Source organism: Engraulis encrasicolus, unplaced genomic scaffold (genome assembly GCF_034702125.1).
Source record: "Engraulis encrasicolus isolate BLACKSEA-1 unplaced genomic scaffold, IST_EnEncr_1.0 scaffold_40_np1212, whole genome shotgun sequence".
In the NCBI taxonomy this organism is placed as follows: domain Eukaryota; kingdom Metazoa; phylum Chordata; class Actinopteri; order Clupeiformes; family Engraulidae; genus Engraulis; species Engraulis encrasicolus.
The window spans coordinates 569,467-589,466 of record NW_026945709.1 but is presented as its reverse complement, the minus strand read 5'-3'; the positions used below and the strand labels follow the sequence as shown (position 1 = coordinate 589,466).

General features: G+C 44.9%; 1 long non-coding RNA gene and 1 pseudogene across 1 annotated transcript; one reads left to right on the top strand and one right to left on the bottom strand.

Moving 5' to 3' along the window:
* LOC134443955 (testican-1-like) overlaps nt 1-20,000 on the bottom strand; it is a 149,096-nt pseudogene that overhangs the window by 424 nt on the left and 128,672 nt on the right.
* Nucleotides 6,426-7,164, top strand: LOC134443951 (uncharacterized). Its single transcript, XR_010033798.1, has 3 exons — nt 6,426-6,513; nt 6,649-6,725; nt 7,093-7,164. It is a non-coding gene; the product is annotated as an uncharacterized LOC134443951 (long non-coding RNA).

Sequence of the window (20,000 nt, the reverse complement as noted above, 5' to 3'; positions counted from 1 at the left end):
TGTGTGTGTGTGTGTGTGTGTGTGTGTGTGTGTGTGTGTGTGTGTGTGTGTGTGTGTGTGTGTGTGTGTGTGTGTGTGTGTGTGTGTGTGTGTGTGTGTACGTGTGTTTCTGTGTGTATTTGACATCCATGACCTTATACATGGATGTGTGTGAGTGTGAGAGAGAGAGAGTAAGAGAGAGAGAGAGAGAGAGAGAGAGAGAGAGAGAGAGAGAGAGAGAGAGAGAGAAAGAAGAACGTGGCACTTTCATTTAAATCTTTCATGGCTCTCGGCACACTGGAGTGTGTGTGTGTGTGTGTGTGTGTGTGTGTGTGTGTGTGTGTGTGTGTGTGTGTGTGTGTGTGTGTGTGTGTGTGTGTGTGTGTGTGTGTGTGTGTGTGTACACATGTTTGCGTGCGTGCCTGCGTGTGTGTGTGCACGTAGTTGTAAAGCTTCTATAAATATATGAGATAGTGAACCATATAACTACAGCTGTGAGGGGGAATATTTGTTTCAGGTGGACGACAATGACTAAATAAGGTCCAGGTGCTTCAGCTTAGTAAAGCCACACACACATATGCACTCACACACACACATATTGGCACTCATATTAGCACACATACAAATATTGGAACACACACACACACACAAACACACACACACACACAAATAGGTGCGAGCACGCATACACACAGTCATAGGGAAGTAAACATACATACTACAGGTGGGATAGCCCTGCTTTCGAGAGCCGGTGACCTCGTTGCCGTATTTGTCCACACACCAACACTGACTGCCATGACACTCTGTGGCTTTATAGTAGCCCTCGTCAGTACACCGCTGGATATATGCTCCTGGGGATGGATGGATAGATAGATAGATAGATACACCTGTAGATAGATAGATAGAGAGAGAGAGAGAGAGAGAGAGAGAGAGAGAGAGAGAGAGAGAGAGAGAGAGAGAGAGAGAGAGAGAGAGGAATGAGTCTGTAATAGACAGATCGAGTGATGAAGGCGAGAGAAAGGAAGATGGAGGGAAGAACAAAGTGAAACAGAGAGAAGAGTGAAGAGAGGGCCAGAGGTGAGCAAACAGACAAGAGGCTAATGTGTCATCTCAGGCATAATGAAATTTAATTACCGCTCCGAGATACAGGCAGTTGGGCTGCCTCATTACAAATGCATAATTCAATAGTGGAGAAAAACAAATAAGCTACTCCTCCACCGAAATAAAAGAGAAGGATGAAATCTACACTACGCTAGACAGACTAAGGGAACATCCGTGTGATAAAATAATAATACACAATAAACTGAGACAAAGACAAAAAACTGAAATTAGACGTAATAAAAAGCGTCGAAGACAGGCAGAGGGCATCCTCGCTAAAACTGCACGCAATGAATTACCCGATCTCCGCATTGAGACAGCAATCATAAATCCTACTTAGGTTGACCTATTGGTCCAACACGCAAACTCCACACACCCACACCCACACACCCACACACACACACACACACACACACACACACACACACACACACACACACACACACACACACACACACACACACAGGCCTGTTTAGGTTGACCTATCGGGCTGCGTGTTACACTGATTTCATGTTCATATCCGCTCTGAAAAGAGGAGAATGTTGTTAACCTCTCCTCTCCACCCACACCTCTCCATTATTTCGTCCTCCACACACACAATAACACATATGCAAATACACCAGCGCGCGCGCACACACACACACACACGAAAATGATATACACTGTACAGTATGAATGCACACAGACACATGGACACACACACACACACACACACACACACACACACACACACACACACACACACACACACACACACACACACGCGCGCGCGCGCGCGCGCACGCGCGCGCACGCACACACACACACACACACACACACACACACACACTCACACACACACACACTCACACACACACACACACACACACACACACACACACACACACACACACACACACAATTGATATACTTCATTGTACTGTATATGCCAGAATGCACATACAGACATATGGACACACACATGCACGCACACACACACGCACACGCACACGCACACACACATACACACACACACACACACACACACACACACACACACACACACACACACACACACACACACTCACACACACACACACACACACACACACCAATTAGACGGTGGGCCCACCGCCCGTTGCTGCTTTCTTTCTTGAAAGTGATCAAAATTGGCGAGGGATAACCTGAAAATTTCCAGAGCGCACTTTCATTTTTTATTTAACACAATAAAATGTGTTGTCACAAATACAAAATACACCAGCGCGCGCGCACACACACACACACACACGAAATTGATATACACTGTACAGTATGAATGCACACAGACACATGGACACACACACACACACACACACACACACACGTACACACACACACACACACACACACACACACACACACACACACGCGCGCACGCACACACACACACACACACACACTCACACACACACACACTCACACACACACACACACACACACACACACACACACACACACACACACACACACACACACACACACACAATTGATATACTTCATTGTATATGCCAGAATGCACATACAGACATATGGACACACACATGCACGCACACACACACACACACACACACACACACACACACACACACACACACACACACACACACACACCAATTAGACGGTGGGCCCACCGCCCGTTGCTGCTTTCTTTCTTGAAAGTGATCAAAATTGGCGAGGGATAACCTGAAAATTTCCAGAGCGCACTTTCATTTTTTATTTAACACAATAAAATGTGTTGTCACTCTTAGAACTTAAACATTTTTTTAATATCATAATTTTAATCGAGTTAAAAGACACAGGCGAAAGCAGCAGCCAACTATATCTGCCCAGCCAATAGAATGCTCCGCTGGAAACCTAACAACATTACAACCCAACCAGATTGCGGTATTGAAACAGCTGAGCGGAAGAAAACAGTCCGAGAGAGCCTGTCCTCGGGCAATCGTCTTTTACAGGTAAGAATCGTGATAAAAACTGTATTAAGATATAATAAACAGGTGCTTTCATACAACATTGAAAGCAAACATGTTATTGAGATTCTCTGTTCGTAAGTAAGGCACTGGTCTTTTGAAGATAGACCCAAGAACGTATTTTATATTTAACGATGTTTCAACATGCACACGAGGCGTACACATGTGTGATTTAGGCAGTCTGCGTGTAATGTAAGATTTAATTTGTCAAGGGGTATTTCTTAATACAACATTGAAATGAAACATATTATGGCGATGCTTCGCTCGTATGTAAGACATTGGTCTTTTGAAGATAGACCCAAGAACGTTTTATTTAACGAGAAGATGTTTCAACTTGCACGTGAGGCTTGATCTGATACAGGTATAGACAGTCTACACCGTGGACAAGTTTACTAGACAGATACTTAAATGTTTAAAGACGCTGGTGAAAGTGGATTAGTCTGCGTGTAGGCTAATATACAAAGACATTGGTCTTTTTGATAACCTATTTTATATCACGAGATGTTTAATACGGCATGCACATGGAGCGTGTTAGGACGCTGAAGGGTGCCTAATTAAATTAAGAGCACGTGGCTGTTGTGTACTCAATTAACGAACATTGTGAGTAAGGAATCTACAATGTGGACAAGTTTGTTAGCCATGACCTCCTGATTAATCCAGAGTAAATTGTCTGAAATGATATTAAGCGGGGTGAACTAGGTAATTCCAACATTTTCTTGGCTCTTAAAATGTAATATGCATAATGCATGCAATAGTGTGAGCAGTATTTTTCATGTGGTGCAGTTGTATTCTTTCCGTCCACAATTACACAAGAACGTAGGCCCTTTGTTAACCTTTAATACTTATTTAATGAATGGTATTGTATTTCATCTTGAAAGGAAATGAACATTGAATAATTAGTCCTCATCAGGCCTGTTGTCACACACATTACATTGACACATGTTTGTGCAAGGTAGGTCATGCAGCCTACAGGTACATCTAGCCGTTTTGCATTGTGTTTTCTTGCAGGAGCAGTGAACGAGTTCCAGGATTGCGTCTGGGGCTGGGGGCAGTGTCATCCACTCCACCTCATAGGCCTGACCATCCAGTTTCCATCCATGGCTAAGAGGAGATGGCACTTCAGGATTGGCCTCCAGGCTCCTCCGGTACACCGCTGCCTGGTAATTCGCCCGCTGTATGTGTTTGTTTAAGCTGTCTTGGTTTGGGGGCAAGTCCCGCTCTGAGCATTTCCCCTTCTTGAAAAGATTTGCCCTCGCAATGTTTATGTCTTTACATTGTGCTTGATCGTACAGTGTACAGGTAAAGGCCTCCAGAGCCTCATGAAGAAGAGCCGAAGATGCTGTAAAGCACTCTCCCAGTGTCTGGAATGCCACCAGGTATTCAGAATGGGAACGCAATGTTTTTAAGGCTTTCACTTTCCCAACCTTATGGAATGTGCTGACAGTGTCACATCCAGAGAAGACGTGATGCCCTATAAGGGCACTGCATGTAGGCTCGCCAAGGTATTTATGCAAACTGCTTATGTCAGTAATCTGAATGTCCCGTCACTTCACTGTCTGGAAGTATAGTTGACTGCCGATGTCTTTGCAGAGTGCAAGACAGAGGACAAAGACATCTGTGTCTGGGCTACGGATGACCACATCGTTGCATGACTTGGCTGCAAAAGCTGCGTGCAGCATCTTTCTCGTGTCTGCCTCCTCGAAGTTCTGCAACTTCAATTGCAGTAAATTTTGAGTTCGAAATTTTGAGTAAATGGCCCTTGTTGCCATGTGTGGCAAAGCCTGAAATGTTTCCAATTATTTTGTCGGAAGATGTGGCCCAACGTCGGAAGAGGTATTCAATCAAATCATTTTTGTTGTCCCCACATGCCAGAAATTTTTTCCACTGTTTTGGTGTGTTTTGGTCGTTACCATAAATTTTCAATCTGTTGTAACCCTGATCGGCCCGTTTTTCTCTCTCTGCATTTTTGATGCTGGGGTTGCTGTAAGTGTCGCACACAAAGTGTATTTGCGTTGAATTTGCTTGTTTTGCTGATTGTACAAGGGTTTTCAGAACATAGTCAGCGAATTCACCAAACGTCTGCTGAGGCTTCAGCTGTTGGACAATAGCCATGCCATCAAAAATCAAAACGGCACCATTGGGTATTTCCTTAACAGTGGCAGATGGGGTTTCTTCGAGCAGAACATGCATCAGTTTGGCCTTTTGGGTTTTCGCCAGTGTGCCATCCACATTTGCCAGAGCCTGAGGAAAGGGACCCAAACTGTATTGGAGCATCTGATTGACATCAATATGCCGAACACTGCCCACTACAAGTAGTCGTGCAAACAGGTTGCGGTGTGTAGTCAATGTTATTTCTTTACCTTTCACTTTTGCCGTTGTAGTTAGGTATGTGTCTTTGAAAGTTTTGATTTTTGTCTTTTTGATGGGTTGATGAAAGGATTTTACTCCACTGCCGAGTCTTTGTTCACAGAATTCTGTCAGTGCCTCTTCACCTGTCTTTTCGGCATGCAGCAAGTCTGCTGCGATGGCCTCTGATGCCACATGTCCAGACGAGATTTGAAGCAGAGCATCTCCATCCAGGGAAGGGTCAAAGGGGTTCACCATGTTTTTGACAGTGGTGAGAAGGTTGGTGACATCGCTCTCATCCCTCTGCCTTCTGGTCTGGTCCAGCTCAGCATTCAGATGTTCCACTGGGCTCCTCCCTGCCATATTTTTACATTCGACAGTAATTGCTGCCCGCTCGTGCTGTGTGATGGTCCATCGGTGAATGGCACCTTTATTAAGGGAGAACCCACACACACCTCCCTTAGTCTTGGTGTCTCTATTCACTGTTTGTTCGATCACCTGATCACAGGCTGTACCAGCAAAGCCATGTGTTGTACTTCTACGAGCAACGAAGTCTCCTGAAATTAGGGTGGGTTTCTTTCAAGTTTGTCATCTCACCCCAGTATGCCGTCAGATACCTGGCATAATTCACTTTGTCACAGGCAAAAAACCATGGCAGCATGGACCGGACGGTGGACAAATGGAGAGCCCAGTTCCCCTCTCTGGTTGCACGAATGAAGAGAAGCAAAATCTCCACCATTTCAAGGTACTTGCTCCAAAATGCGAATGTCATGTTACTGTTGTTGTTCTCGATGTATCTGGCATAGTCCTGCAGCAATTCCTGAAAACCATCAGTGCCAAGTAACTCCTTGAAGGTGTCAGTGGGGAAACTGTCTTGCAAATCCATTGCCATTGTCATTGCAGCAGTACTGTCTTGCAGTGTGTTGAAGAAAGCCTGCCACCGGAGTCTTTGCAGTGCCTCTGCGAGGAGTTTGTGGGCCCAGATGCTCCTGTTGTAATGGTGGCCGGAAATAACACCGCCAATGGAGCCTGCAGCCACGAGCTCTGATTCAATTAAGATGTCCTGAAGGCCGGCGTCTGCATAGAGCTTCCCAATGCAAGAGAGGTACGCCATGGTCGTATGGAATTCTCCCAGCCTCAAAACAATTCTTTCTGAATACACATCTGACTGCCAACGGATCTCTTGTGCCTTGGAGTAGATGGCTTGATCCATAACTAATACGACTTCTGTTTGTTTCAGATTGTCTGCAATGGCGAGGGAGCGGCTCAGGATTGTGTGAACTGTTGTGAGGTCGGTTGGGCTAGCATCAATCACGGGTAAGTACTGCACTTGTGTAGGTTGTATGTCTGTTGTATGTTTTAACAGGACGTTAAATCCTGTCCAAGTAGGAAGAACTTTGTTTTGGGTCTCTGGGACTTTCATTAAGAAGTATGCCGCATCAGTGGTCCGACTAATTGTTTGGGTAGATTTGTCTTCGTCGTTCTGGAGATTCATAATCATTGTTGAACCTTGAGGACCAGACCGTCTTCCTCTCACGTAAGGGACTAAGTTGAGGGGCGGGGGATTAACTGATCGCTCTCTAGTTCTTGCTCTGGATGTGCTTGGTACAGGGGCTGGATTATTATTCATGACTTGTTGGATGACTATGCCATTGGTATTGTGTGTTGTCCCTTTTCCCGACAGGGTCTCCTCCCCGAAGTCATTGTTGTCCCAGACCAAGGTCACCGGCACTTCAGGACAGATGGACTCGGGTATGTATATTTCTCCTCTCTCTATTTGCATATTAGCCAGTGCAGTGTCATGTTCCAGGACCAGGGAATTGGATGAGCAGTGGCCAAGACCATTCAACATCCCAATGAGTTGAGCTGAGCCAGTCATGTGTCGGACTGCCATGGCAAGTGAACACTGCTTTGGCATGAGCCATCGTCCTCTTGTTGCCAATGTAATGATATCCTGACAGGAGGACAATATTTTCCTTCCATCCTCCAAACTGACGCTAACACGCTCATCTGTTGGTTCTGATGCAATTCCAGATGCCCAGGCAATGAAGTTGAATAGCTGGTGGGGCACTAACTTGTTGGCTTTTTCTTCAGTGAGGTCACAGGCAGTGGGAGGCCAAGGCAGTTTGTCTGAGGATTTTGCGGCTTTATGGATGATGTTCTTCAGGGCAAGTGCAGCATGATATAAAAGACGAGAATCTTCAGTGGGGTCATAGTCGATCTTCCCTCTCTCCATCACCAGATGCAGCTCTTCATCACTGTCCTCAGATCAGGAGGACGATGCGGCATGGCCCTGGACAATCTCTTCAGGTGGCAGTGTGTCTTCTGATGTCTTGCTTATTTTGGACAGGAACCTTGTATAATCCCTGAAGCAGGTAAATTGATAACGGGCTTCACAGGCAACCAAGTCCCTTCCTCTAATATGTAGGAGAAGCCCCTCATCGTTCTTTCTTTCAGCAGCAAGAGTCAGTTGGCCAGCTGAAACGGTTTCACAATGTGTTAGTTTTTCTTTGACTCTTTTTCATCTGTGTTTTATTAGTTTGTACTTCTCACGCCTGCAGATGATGCACTGGAGAGGCAGAAGATGTGAAGCACGTTTACATGTGGGTACTGATAAACCGGTGGTAGACCGTAGAGTTTTGGATGGTCCTTCCTCAACATCCTCTACTTCTAATCCTAAACAGAAAACAGATAAGACAACAAACTTAATTAATTCTAGATGCATGAGCCACATATTCAACTATTCCCACAATTCATTATTTCATTTTTGCACATGTTGGTCTTCCTGCCCAAAACTCACATTTTGCTATCTCAGAAAATTAGAATATTTTAAGGGTATTTTGAGGAAATCCCAATATTCTTCAGAAAAAAGGAAAATATTCGGTTCTCTTCCACTCAGTTGAAATATTGTACTTTCTAAACTACATTTCAATGTTCAAGTTTTGGTTAGGAATGTCTGTCTGTGTGTGTGTGTGCAGAGTCACAGTTGGCGACGTGTGTAACCCCTTGGACTACTGATACTCCTGGACACTTTGGTGGTAACTTTATTTTGGCCACCCAGCACAGGTGACACTATGTACACTTGATTTTTTGGTGTGTGTGTGTGGAGTGACACAGGGGGCGACCCCCTCCCCCCCATCCTTTTTCCAAGGAATACAATGGACATTGTACTAGGCAGAGAGACTATGGACACTCCTGGACACTTTATGGCCACTTTGTCTTGGCTTTTATGTGCCACTTGGCACATGTTAACACTGTGGACACTTTATATTTTGGTGTGTGTGTAGAGAGAGAGAGAGAGAGAGAGAGAGAGAGAGAGAGAGATGCAAAAATGAAATAAGGAATTGTGGGAATAGTTGAAAATGTGGCTCATGCATCTAGAATTAATGAATGTTAAACATTCTTGATGAAATTATGGAAATAAAACAACTTTTACATGTGATTCTAATTATATGATTAGCACCTGTATGTGCGTGCACGTGTGGCATGTTCACATAAACAACCTTCCCTCCACTAATCACAGGACAATGAAAAGGACCCCTAATGAAACATGTTTCTCATCTCAACATAGTATAGGCCTATACGGCAGCATACATACATACATACATTCTCATTGTCAGGGTTGGGTAGTCTGGCTTCATAAGTTACAATCACGCACCTGCTATTGGCAGCCATTCACTGCACCAGTTAATTAGTGAAATCATCTGGTGATTTCACCTGGATTTGTCCAGGTGACTTCACTAATTAACTCTAGCAATGAATGACTGCAACAAATTGTGCGGGATTGTAACTTCTGAAGGCGGACTACCAAATCCTGCTCATTGCTCTATTTGTGCTTTTATTTTCTGATACTGTTGAACTTGTAACTTATTTTTCTCACTGCATCGGTCAGCACAGCAATGGTTCATTCTGATTCTAAACTTCTGTCACAGCATTGTTGAAAAGCACTGCCTTCTCCTCCCTCATCTGTGCTCTTCTTATTTTTGTCAAGTTGGTAAAATGTTGGTAGCAGCCTCTGTGGTACCCAATACCATTTGGTACAGGAGTGGGATCCTGGCTTTCCTCCAGCTGAAACGTCTGCACTGCATCTTCTGCCACTGCTCTTTCCCTGCAGTTTAGGTCTTTCCACAGAAACACTGAACTCTTGAACTTCTCCCAGCTTTTATTTGTAAAAGTTGTTATGGGCCCATCGCTATCAACTACATGCATGCAGCATTGCATGGTTGGCGATCGTCCTTGAAATTGAAATTCCCCCGCGCGTTTACAAGTATCTCATTGTTATGACGTACGTGTACATGGAAATTACTCAATGCAAGAGCAAACAAGTCATTGAATGTAACATTTATTACTGCAAATAAAAAAACGTTTTTAATTATGAAAACGGCTGTTTTTTTATAGCCTGATGGTAGCCTTTGGTAGCCGATGGTCATCCACTGGTGTAGTCTACAACAATAAACGTGTTTAACATACCACAAACAGATGACGCATGGAGAAAAATGACAAACATTAAAGTATTTAAGATTCAATAATAACTATTACCATCGAAAACAACAGTGAAGAAAGGAGTAACGTGAACGACGACCAACTTCTGGAGATGTAAGAAGCTCGCTGGAGAGGAAACCTCACTTTACCCTATACGAAGGTCGCACCCCACTGTACAAAACACATCACAAGACCTGTTGTATTAGATACTCTTTATTTTTTTTAAGGATATAACTGAATGAGATTAGGATATAATTACATGATTTGACTTCGGAAGACGATCTTCTTTGATAACACTGAGAGTAAGTAATTACTTCCCATCTGCAGCAGCTGATTTCATACCATGCAATCTGATTGGTGTTTGGTGCAGTTCCGTGACCATCGGAGCATTCTATTGGCTGGTCCGATATAGTAGGCTTTCGCTTTTGCCTGTATCGCTTTACTCGGATAAAATTATGATTTTTAAAAAGTGTGTAAGAACCGTGAGTGGCAACAAGCTTTATTCTGCTTCATTTAAATCAACAATGCACTGGGGAAAGTTGCCGGTTATCCCTCGCCAGTTTTAACAACGTTGATCGCTTATGCGCCCTCGGCCCTCCACCTAAATCCCCCGTTCTTTCCTCCTCCTCACATGTATCGTATATGCTAGGGTCATTTCATCATGGGGTCGGTTATGCAGGTGAGTTATGAGACTATTATAGTTATGCCTGATTATTGATGTTGGTCGGGAGGAGGGGTGTAAAGACGACGCAGAGACGGCACAGAGAGGGTGTGGAGAGGGGTGTGGAGAGGGTGTGTGGAGAGGGGGTGTGGAGAGGGGTGGATGTGGAGAGGTGGATGTGGAGAGGGGGTGTGGAGGAGGGGATGTGGAGAGGGGGATGATGAGAGAGGATGTGGAGAGGGGATGTGGAGAGGGGGATGTGGAGAGGGGATGTGGAGAGTGGATGTGGAGAGGGGATGTAGAGAGTGGATGTGGAGAGGAGGATGTGGAGAGGGGGGTGTGGAGAAGGGATGTGGAGAGGGGGGTGTGGAGAAGGGATGTGGAGAGAGGGTGTGGAGAGGGGTGTGGAGAGGGTGTGTGGTGCCATTGGCACGTTGAGGAGTGGCAGCAGCAGCGGGCAGGATTGTCGTCAGGCGGGCGCCCTGCGCCAAGTTATTGATCGCAGGGGAAAATATCAAGTGCCGCCACGTATAAATCAGAGCGTAGAGAGGCGGCAGCAGCGCAATCATTCAAATCAATTATGGCCACATAGAGCAGGGGGAGAAAGAGCAGCACGCACACACTGCCGCCAAAAAACAAAAGCAGTAAGATGTTCAATCACTCACTCTGAAACGTAAAGAAACACACAGTATACCCATGCATAAACACACAACCAAATACATGCATGCAGGCAGGTATGCAGGCATACACACACCCACACATACACACGCACGCACGCACGCACGCACACACACACACACACACACACCACCACCACAGATACAAAGTAAACATCTGTAGAGACACATAGAACATGACAGAGAGAAAAAAATCACCTAATAGAGGCTTTCTTCTGCTTTGTTTCTGAATCCTGTTTATTTCATTCTGGCAGGTAAGACCTGAAAAAGAGGAATATAAAATGTTAGTCTATAACCACATCTCTCTTCTCCCTCATTTCTACACACCTCTCCCAATCTTGTTTTCTATCTTCTCCTTTCTATGTAACTCACTGTTTGAGCAAAGGCACCACTTGTTGGAATGCTCACGTTCTTGAAGGAATATCCATCATTCCTTCCATCCTTCCTTCCATCATCCATCCATCCATCCATCCATCCATCCATCCATCCTTTACATCTTTCTATCTATTGTTCTATTGCACATTCCCTGGATTGTATCTCTGACTCACTGTCTGGTTTCTGAAAGCATAGGCCCCACTAGCTGTTGAAGAGCTTGCTGTTCTTAAAGAAACCTGGCTATGCATCTAGTCATCCATACATACACCCATGCATATCTTTCTCCATCTCTGACTCATCGTCTGGTCTCTGAAAGCACCATTCGCACCATTCGTTCGAGAGCTTGCCTACCCATCCATCCATAAGTTGTTATATAGGGATGTACAGGGGTTGAACAAAATAACTGAGACACCTGTCATTTTAGTGTCATTTAGTTCCTCTTGTGTCCACACTACAGTTAATCCTGTTGGATGTGGTTCATCCTTCTTGGTGGTATGCAGACACTGTGGCTCTTTATACATCACAAAGACTTGCTGTCTCAGTCAAAGATGCAACAGTTACACACATACAAAGAACACATACAAAGAAGGAGAAACTTTTTGAACTCTGACATGTCACCCATAATGTTGTGTGCTGGTCCACTTGAGCCATGAAACTTCGCCCACTACAATGACAGGTGTCTCCATTATTTTGTCCAATCCCTGTAGACAGGAAGTGGAAGGGTGGGATTCCAACCAGCAACTCTCTGATCTAAAGCCCAACTCCATAACCATTAGGCCTCACCTGCCCATATCCATCCATCCATCCATTGTATCTGTCTATATCTGTAACTCACTGGTTTCTGAAAGCAGAGGCACCACTTGTTCTTGGAGAGCTTGCTGTCCAAGGAGCCTACCTATGCATGTATCCATCCGTCCATACTTACATCCATCCATTGTATGCAGAGTTCATACTTGTCCAGGTAGATGGCGCTCCGGTCCGTGTGGTCCAGCAGCAGGTCGTAATTCATGTCCAGCTTGTTGAACATCCAGCCCAGGGAGTCCTTGCAGATGGGAAGGATGCTGGTGTCAAAGTCTGCAGAAAGTAGATGGTCGATGTTAGAGACATTAATAATTACTAATCTCTCTCTCTCTCTCTCTCTCTCTCTCTCTCTCTCTCTCTCTCTCTCTCTCTCTCTCTATGAATTGCGTTTTAATACTGCTGTTGTTATTGTTGGGTTAGATGAATGTGGTGGTCTTTGTGGTTGCAGGGGTCAGTGTTTCATCTCTAGCTTGTTGAACATCCAGGAGAGAGAGAGAGAGAGAGAGAGAGAGAGAGAGAGAGAGAGAGAGAGAGAGAGAGAGACAGAGAGAGACAGAGAGAGACAGAGAGAGACAGAGAGAGAGAATATGCGCACCACATGTCTGTTTGTATGTGACTGTGTGAGACAGCATGCATCTTTGTGTGTGTGTGTGTGTGTGTGTAGTATGGTTCAAAGCAGCAAAATGTGTGTGAATTTGTCTTTAAAGTACAAAAAGCCAAACAACAAATGTATTCCAGCCATTTAAAATGCCCAGATGATTCTAATTAGCCTAATTCATCATCCAGACACAGGTAGCTAATTAATGCAATTATCCAGCCTGTGCTCAGCTACACCCAGGACATGACAGGGCTGTAACTCTCCCATGCCAAGGATTCACATCTTTGATGTATACACACAAAACTAATCCCAGAAATACAGAAAAACTAAACATGCATGCATGCACGCACGCACGCACACACGCACACACACACATACACACACACACACATACACACACACACACACACAAACTAAACATGCAGAACAACAAACTTAACACACACACACACACTCTCTCAGATACTAACAGATTCTAGTTTGCCTTGTTTTTTTGTCTTCGTTGGTTTGACAACATTATTATTTTTCTCTACATTGTGATATAAAATATTATTGAAGTGAAATTATTTAGAGGCAGGCAGATAGAGGAAAAACACAGTTGCAGCCAGGCAAGAAGAGAGCCGATCACACACCTGGGTAATCTAGGCCCTATCATCTCTCAATTTGTTTGATTTATTGTTCTGACAGATGGAGAAAATGCATATAGTATTCCCCTCCCTTACAACAAAAACACGCTTGCACGCACATACACATTCCCTCTCTCATGCACAGACGCAAAGACACACGCATGCACATACTGAAACACACACAAACACAAACTTCATGCACTCACAGCTTTGCGTGTTGTCACTGGATTTCTTGAGGTTTCTGTTGCCATCCTGGTGCAGCACTCCAAACCAGTCCTTGAGTCGCGAGGCCAGACTACGCAGGTCACTGTCTGTACACACTGCAAAGACAGGAAAACAGAAATCAGGGCATGTTAAAGCAACACTATTCATATAAGGTCACCGTCTGTACAATCTTGAAAGCATGAAACAGAAAGAAGGACATACTGTGTTGAGCAGACTACTTAGGCCTATTTACAAGTCACTGTCCTGGTATAAGTAGGGTAGATTCAACAGACTTTTTATATCGGGTCATATTCAGACGCAGACGGCAAAGACAGGAAACAGAAATCAGGGCATGTTAAAGCAACGCTATTCATATAAGGTCACCATCTGCACATACTTTGAAGACAGCAAACAGAAAGCAGGACAGACTGTATTAAGCAGAGACTATATATTTACAAGTCACTGTCCTGGAATAAGTAGGTTATGTTCAACAAAGACTTTTTATATCAGGTCATATTCAGACGCAGACGGCAAAGACAGGATACAGAAAGCAGTACATGTAAAACAGAGACTATATTTGCATCAGGTCAGTGTCTCTACAGACTTTGTAGACAGGAAACTGGTTAAACACAGACTCTTGGCCTATTTAGGTAGGCTATATCAGGTCAAGCACAACAGGGCCAGAAGCTCTCCAAACAGAGAGGTCAACTTGTTGAATTAAGGTGCTGGTTACACATATGGGGATGGGTGTTACGCCCTGTTTTTACATAGCATTAGTTAAAACCCAACAAAATTGATATTTTTCCTCTTGAAAACAATTGTAAGTGAAAGAAGATGTGGTACATCATGTGCCATATTAGTCGATCGATCCATCGATCCATCGATCCATCGATCCATCCATCCATCCATCCATCCATCCATCCATCCATCCATCCATCCATCCATCCATCAATCCATTTACAAAAAATGACGCTACTTAGCCACATCTGAAGCCAAGTCACCATCAAAGGTAGGCTACTAATTATTTTGAAATACCAGATATGAAGCATAAAAGCAAAAATGATAGAAACCGTGCAATGAAATACAGCAGTGAAAACTGAAGGGCAGATTATAGTTCAGCAACGGCGCCTGTTGCTTATGGTCGCTAACCACTGTTGATGTTATAGATCTGCGCATGAGGTCTCGTGTCGTTAGCTACATTTGGCTACATAGCTACAAGGCTACAGTACAGTAGTCAGACTGCAGGCATTGTGCCGCGAGTGCTAAACTGATGTATTGTTTGTTTGTTACTTACTAATTCAGTCATTGTAGCTTCATTTATTAACACAGGCTAGAAAGAACGCGTTTGTATTCCACAGAATATTGACAGTTTGGCTCTCGAAAACTACCAGAGAACAGTGCCGCCACGAGAACGAGGAAGTAGCGAGACGACCAATCACAGCGCCTTTTCTCTGCGACCTTCGCAACCGCCTGTAGCGCAGTCAGGATTTTTTTGAGGCGCGCGACGACGGTTGCAGAGCCTCTGCGCGGGGGGCGTGGTCGCGCACAGACGGTTGCACAGGCTCTGCAACCGTCAGCGCCAATAAGTATAAATTGGCCTTGAGGCCTCAAGGAATGAAGCACACAAAAGTGGAAGTCAAGGCCACAAAAAAGAGAATGAGAAACCTGAGGTGAACATTTTAGAAGCACACAGGGAGAGCTGATCCTGGTTCAACCAAAGCTGACTGGCTGGCAGGTAGTATCTGATTCATCTGTCACTGCTCATGTACAATATCCCCCAATACCCTGTCCCCCAGGCCACACAGTGCATCAGGATCAACACAAAACTCATTTCAATACTTGGGATGTACGGTCAATCTAGTATCTGTGACTATCTCTCTCTCTCTCTCTCTCTCTCTCTCTCTCTCTCTCTCTCTCTCTCTCTCTCTCTCTCTCTCTCTCTCTCTCTCTCTCTCTCTCTCTTTTGTGTGTGTGTGTGTGTGTGTGTGTGTGTGTGTGTGTGTGTGTGTGTGTGTGTGTGTGTGTGTGTGTGTGTGTGTGTGTGTGTGTGTGTGTGTAACAGTGTGTCTCCCTCTGTCTGCAGTCGAAAAAGAAGAAAAAATTAATCCTGAAAAGAGGTCTTGGCCATATCTAAATCCAACAAGGCAGCTCAGAACAGAAACCTAATCCAAATGTTGCACCTGCTCCAATATTAATTTCATCAGCAGTACTCTCTATGTTTTTCCCTCCGCCCAACTCCACCCAATACCTTCTCAACAGCATGCATGCACGTGCACACACACACACACACACACACACACACACACACACACACACACACACACACACACACACACACACACACACACACACACACACACACACACACACACACACACACACACACACACACACACACACACACACACACACACACACACACACACACAGCTTCTCTCCAGCACAGAGCAGCACACATTCCAGATTTCATCAGTTGCACCAGTGAGTGGCCAAGATGATTTCAAGGCTTCAGTTCCTTAATGAGGAGACTGCTGCAGCTCTGACTGTGAGGCTGAGAGGGTGGATTGACTGGCTGAGTAACTGATTGACTAAAACCTGTGGCTACCATGGCTGTGTGTGTGTGTGTGTGTGTGTGTGTGTGTGTGTGTGTGTGTGTGTGTGTGTGTGTGTGTGTGTGTGTGTGTGTGTGTGTGTGTGTGTGTGTGTGTGTGTGTGTGTGTGTGTGTGTGTGTGTGTGTGTGTGTGTGTGTGTGTGTGTGTGTGTGTGTGTCCCATTCTCTTGCTAGTTTCCACTGGGCTCTGACAGCCCTCTGCTTTATTGCACTGTATCCTGTGTTCACTGCCCCAGGTAACACCACTGCTTCTTCAGTACCCCCCCTCTCTCTCTTTCCATTCTTTCACTTCTTTCTCTCAATTTATTTCACCCCATCTACAACATATTTCTCCTTCACTGTTTCTCTCTCTCTCCATCCCTTTCTGTCTATATCCTCTGCCCCAGCTCTCTCTGTCACTCTCTTTCTCTCTGTTCATCCCCTCCTTTCTGTCTTCTTTTGCACTAGTTCTTTCTTTCTTGCTTGCTCTCAGTCTGTTCTTTCTGCCCCCATGAGTGTCTATAATGGTCACACTTCTTCCAGGTTGGTTGGACTGTGGCTCTCATCTCTCTCTCTCTCTCTCTCTCTCTCTCTCTCTCTCTCTCTCTCTCTCTCTCTCTCTCTCTCTCTCTCTCTCTCTCTCTCTCTCTCTCTCTCTCCCTTTTTCTTTCGCTCTGCCCGCCCACCCAGCAGTTGCCGCGGTAACAGTGGAATGGCAGTCAGAACAGAAGGATAGATAGTTCTCTCTCTTGCTCAGTCCTCTTCTCTGAGATGCTGTGAAGATGCAGAGAGAGGGAGAGAGAGAGAGAGAGAGAGAGAGAGAGAGAGAGAGAGAGAGAGAGAGAGAGAAATGCGAGTGACAGGGGGAGAGGGAGAAGGGCAGAACAGAAGTCAAGAGAGGAGAGAGTGAGTGGGAGAGAGTGTTCAGGTGAGCTTTCCTTTGAAGCGAACGATGAAACCGACTTTTCATGCTGCACACAGTGTCTTTCCAAGGCTGTTTCGAACACGTGTAACAAGACACAGACTTGGGCTCGCTCTGAAGATGAGTTCTTACTGATCTCTTCACACATCAATCGCCAGAGTGTGTTTACATTTGTGTGTGTGTGTGTCTGTGTGTGTGCGTGTGTGTGTGTGTGTGTGCACGCATGTGTGTGCGTATATGTGCACGCATGTGCATTTAACAGATGTAACTACAAAAGTCTAATTGGAAAAAAGTTGCACAAGCTGTAGAAGAAATAGCATGCAGAGCACAGATGCACACACACGCATGCACGCACACACGCACACGCACACGCACGCACGCACGCACGCACACACACACACACACACACACACACACACACACACAAGCACACTGCACTTTCTGCACTAAACCCAAACATAAACACACTGACACACACTGACACACACACACACACACACACAGACACACAAACACACACACAGACGCACACCGCACCTTCTACCTGCACTAAACACACACACACACACACACACACACACACACACACACACACACACACACACACACACACACACACACACACACACACACACACACACACACACACACACACACACACACACACACACTGCTGCTGGTGTACTTGACAGACCTTTTTAATATTTATTTTTCTTCAAAATGCTACTATTACCATGTCAGAACGCTATAAAGGACTTTTTTTAGGAAAAGCACAAAAGCACAACAATACCTCTTAATGTATGTCCTCTACAAGTCTTCTGTTGTCCAGTCTTGCACTTTAAATGTCTGTATGAGCACTGTCTATGTCCATACTGTCTTAAGTCCATGTATAAGTACTGTCTATGTCTATACTGTCTATGTCCTTACCTAGATTAGTCTATGTCTGTATGGGAAAGCAAGAAATGTAATTTCAAATTCTTTGTATGACCAGTGCATGTAAAGAAATTGACAATAAAACCCTACTTGACTTGACTTGACTACACGCACACGCACACGCACACACACACATGACTGAAAGTAAACAGAGCCATCATTAGAGGAGGCTGACATGCCTGCAACAACACAGTCACACAGAACCAAAAAGAAACAGAGAAAGAGAGAGAGATATACTGTGGAAGGAGAGGGAGAGAGAAGGATGACAAATCTCCAATCAGCAGTGTTGAGAGAAAGAGGGGGAAAGAGAGAGGGATCCAGAGAGCTAGAACGAGAGAGGGTGGTAAAGGAAAGCGAGAGAAGGAAAGCAAGAAGGATGATGGAGGAGATGGAAGGAGAGAGAGAGAGAGAGAGAGAGAGAGAGAGAGAGAGAGAGAGAGAGAGAGAGAGAGAGAGAGAGAGAGAGAGAGAGAGAGAGAGAGAGAAGGATGACAAATCACCAATCAGCAGCGTTTTCAGATTGCACCTAGTCACCACCTGCTGCTGAAACATGAAAGAGTGAAACCCCACCATGCAGGTGGCCACACCAGGGACAGATAAGAGATCAGAAAGAAATCACACTGAAGGAAAAATGAGGGGAGGAGTGGGAAAAAAGAGAAGTGTGAAAGAGAGGAGGTGGAAGGATGACAGAGGGGAAAAGCAGGGATGAAGTCACATGGAAGTACAAATGCGAGGCAGAAAAAGGGTGAGGGGGAGAAGGGTGGGGAAAAGGAGGGGTGGAGGACATTGGGCAAATTATGATGTCAGATGGTGCTTGTGGCACTTGTGGGTTAACAGCATTTACACAAAATGCGTCAGGGGTCATGTAAATATGTGTCTATGTATCCACATACATACTAGATACATTTTATGTGTGTGTGCTTAGCAGGCTTTCTATGTCTGTGTTTCTGTGTGCAAGTGTGCATGCTTTTGTGTCTGCATGTGTGTCTGTGTGTGTATGTTTGTGTTTCTCTCTGTGTGTGTAGGTTTGTGTCTATGTGAAGGTATATGGAGATGCTTGCGTGGGTGGCTATCTGAAATTGCAAACCTGGGATTTCTGCTGGTGTAATTTGTCTTGCTGTGTAATGTGTGTATGAATCGCAGTGATGGATGACACCATGATGAAGATGGTAAACACAATTCAGCGCGTAATCTCATCTATTCACTTTGGGGCCCAGAGATATCATGATCACTGACTATGTCATTTTCCTCTCTCTGTTTCTGTCTCTTTCTCCATCTCCCTCTCCCCCCATTCTCTTTATTTTTCTCTCTGTGTGTATGTGTGCATTTGTGTGCCTTTCTGCGTTTCTGAGAGGAAAAAGCAAAGTAGAGCTGTCTGAATCCTGCTAAAATATGCCACCCACATCTGCACACACATATGACTGCAGGCACCTGAACGCACCTAAGCACACACACATAAACACAAAATTAAGGCATAAGAAATAAAAAGGAAAGTTAATTCAAGCCCCTGTGTTCTCTTCCCAAACAAACCCAACTCTCTGCAGAATAAATGGAGTACAGTATATTGCCAGGGAGCCAACCAAACACGCCCACAAGCATACACACAAGCATACGCCTGAGGGGAGGAAGTAGCCCCATACAGTAAAACAAAATGAGACACACAGATGTGGTTGTCAGCATGCTATGTTCACACGCACGCACGCACGCACGCACGCACGCACG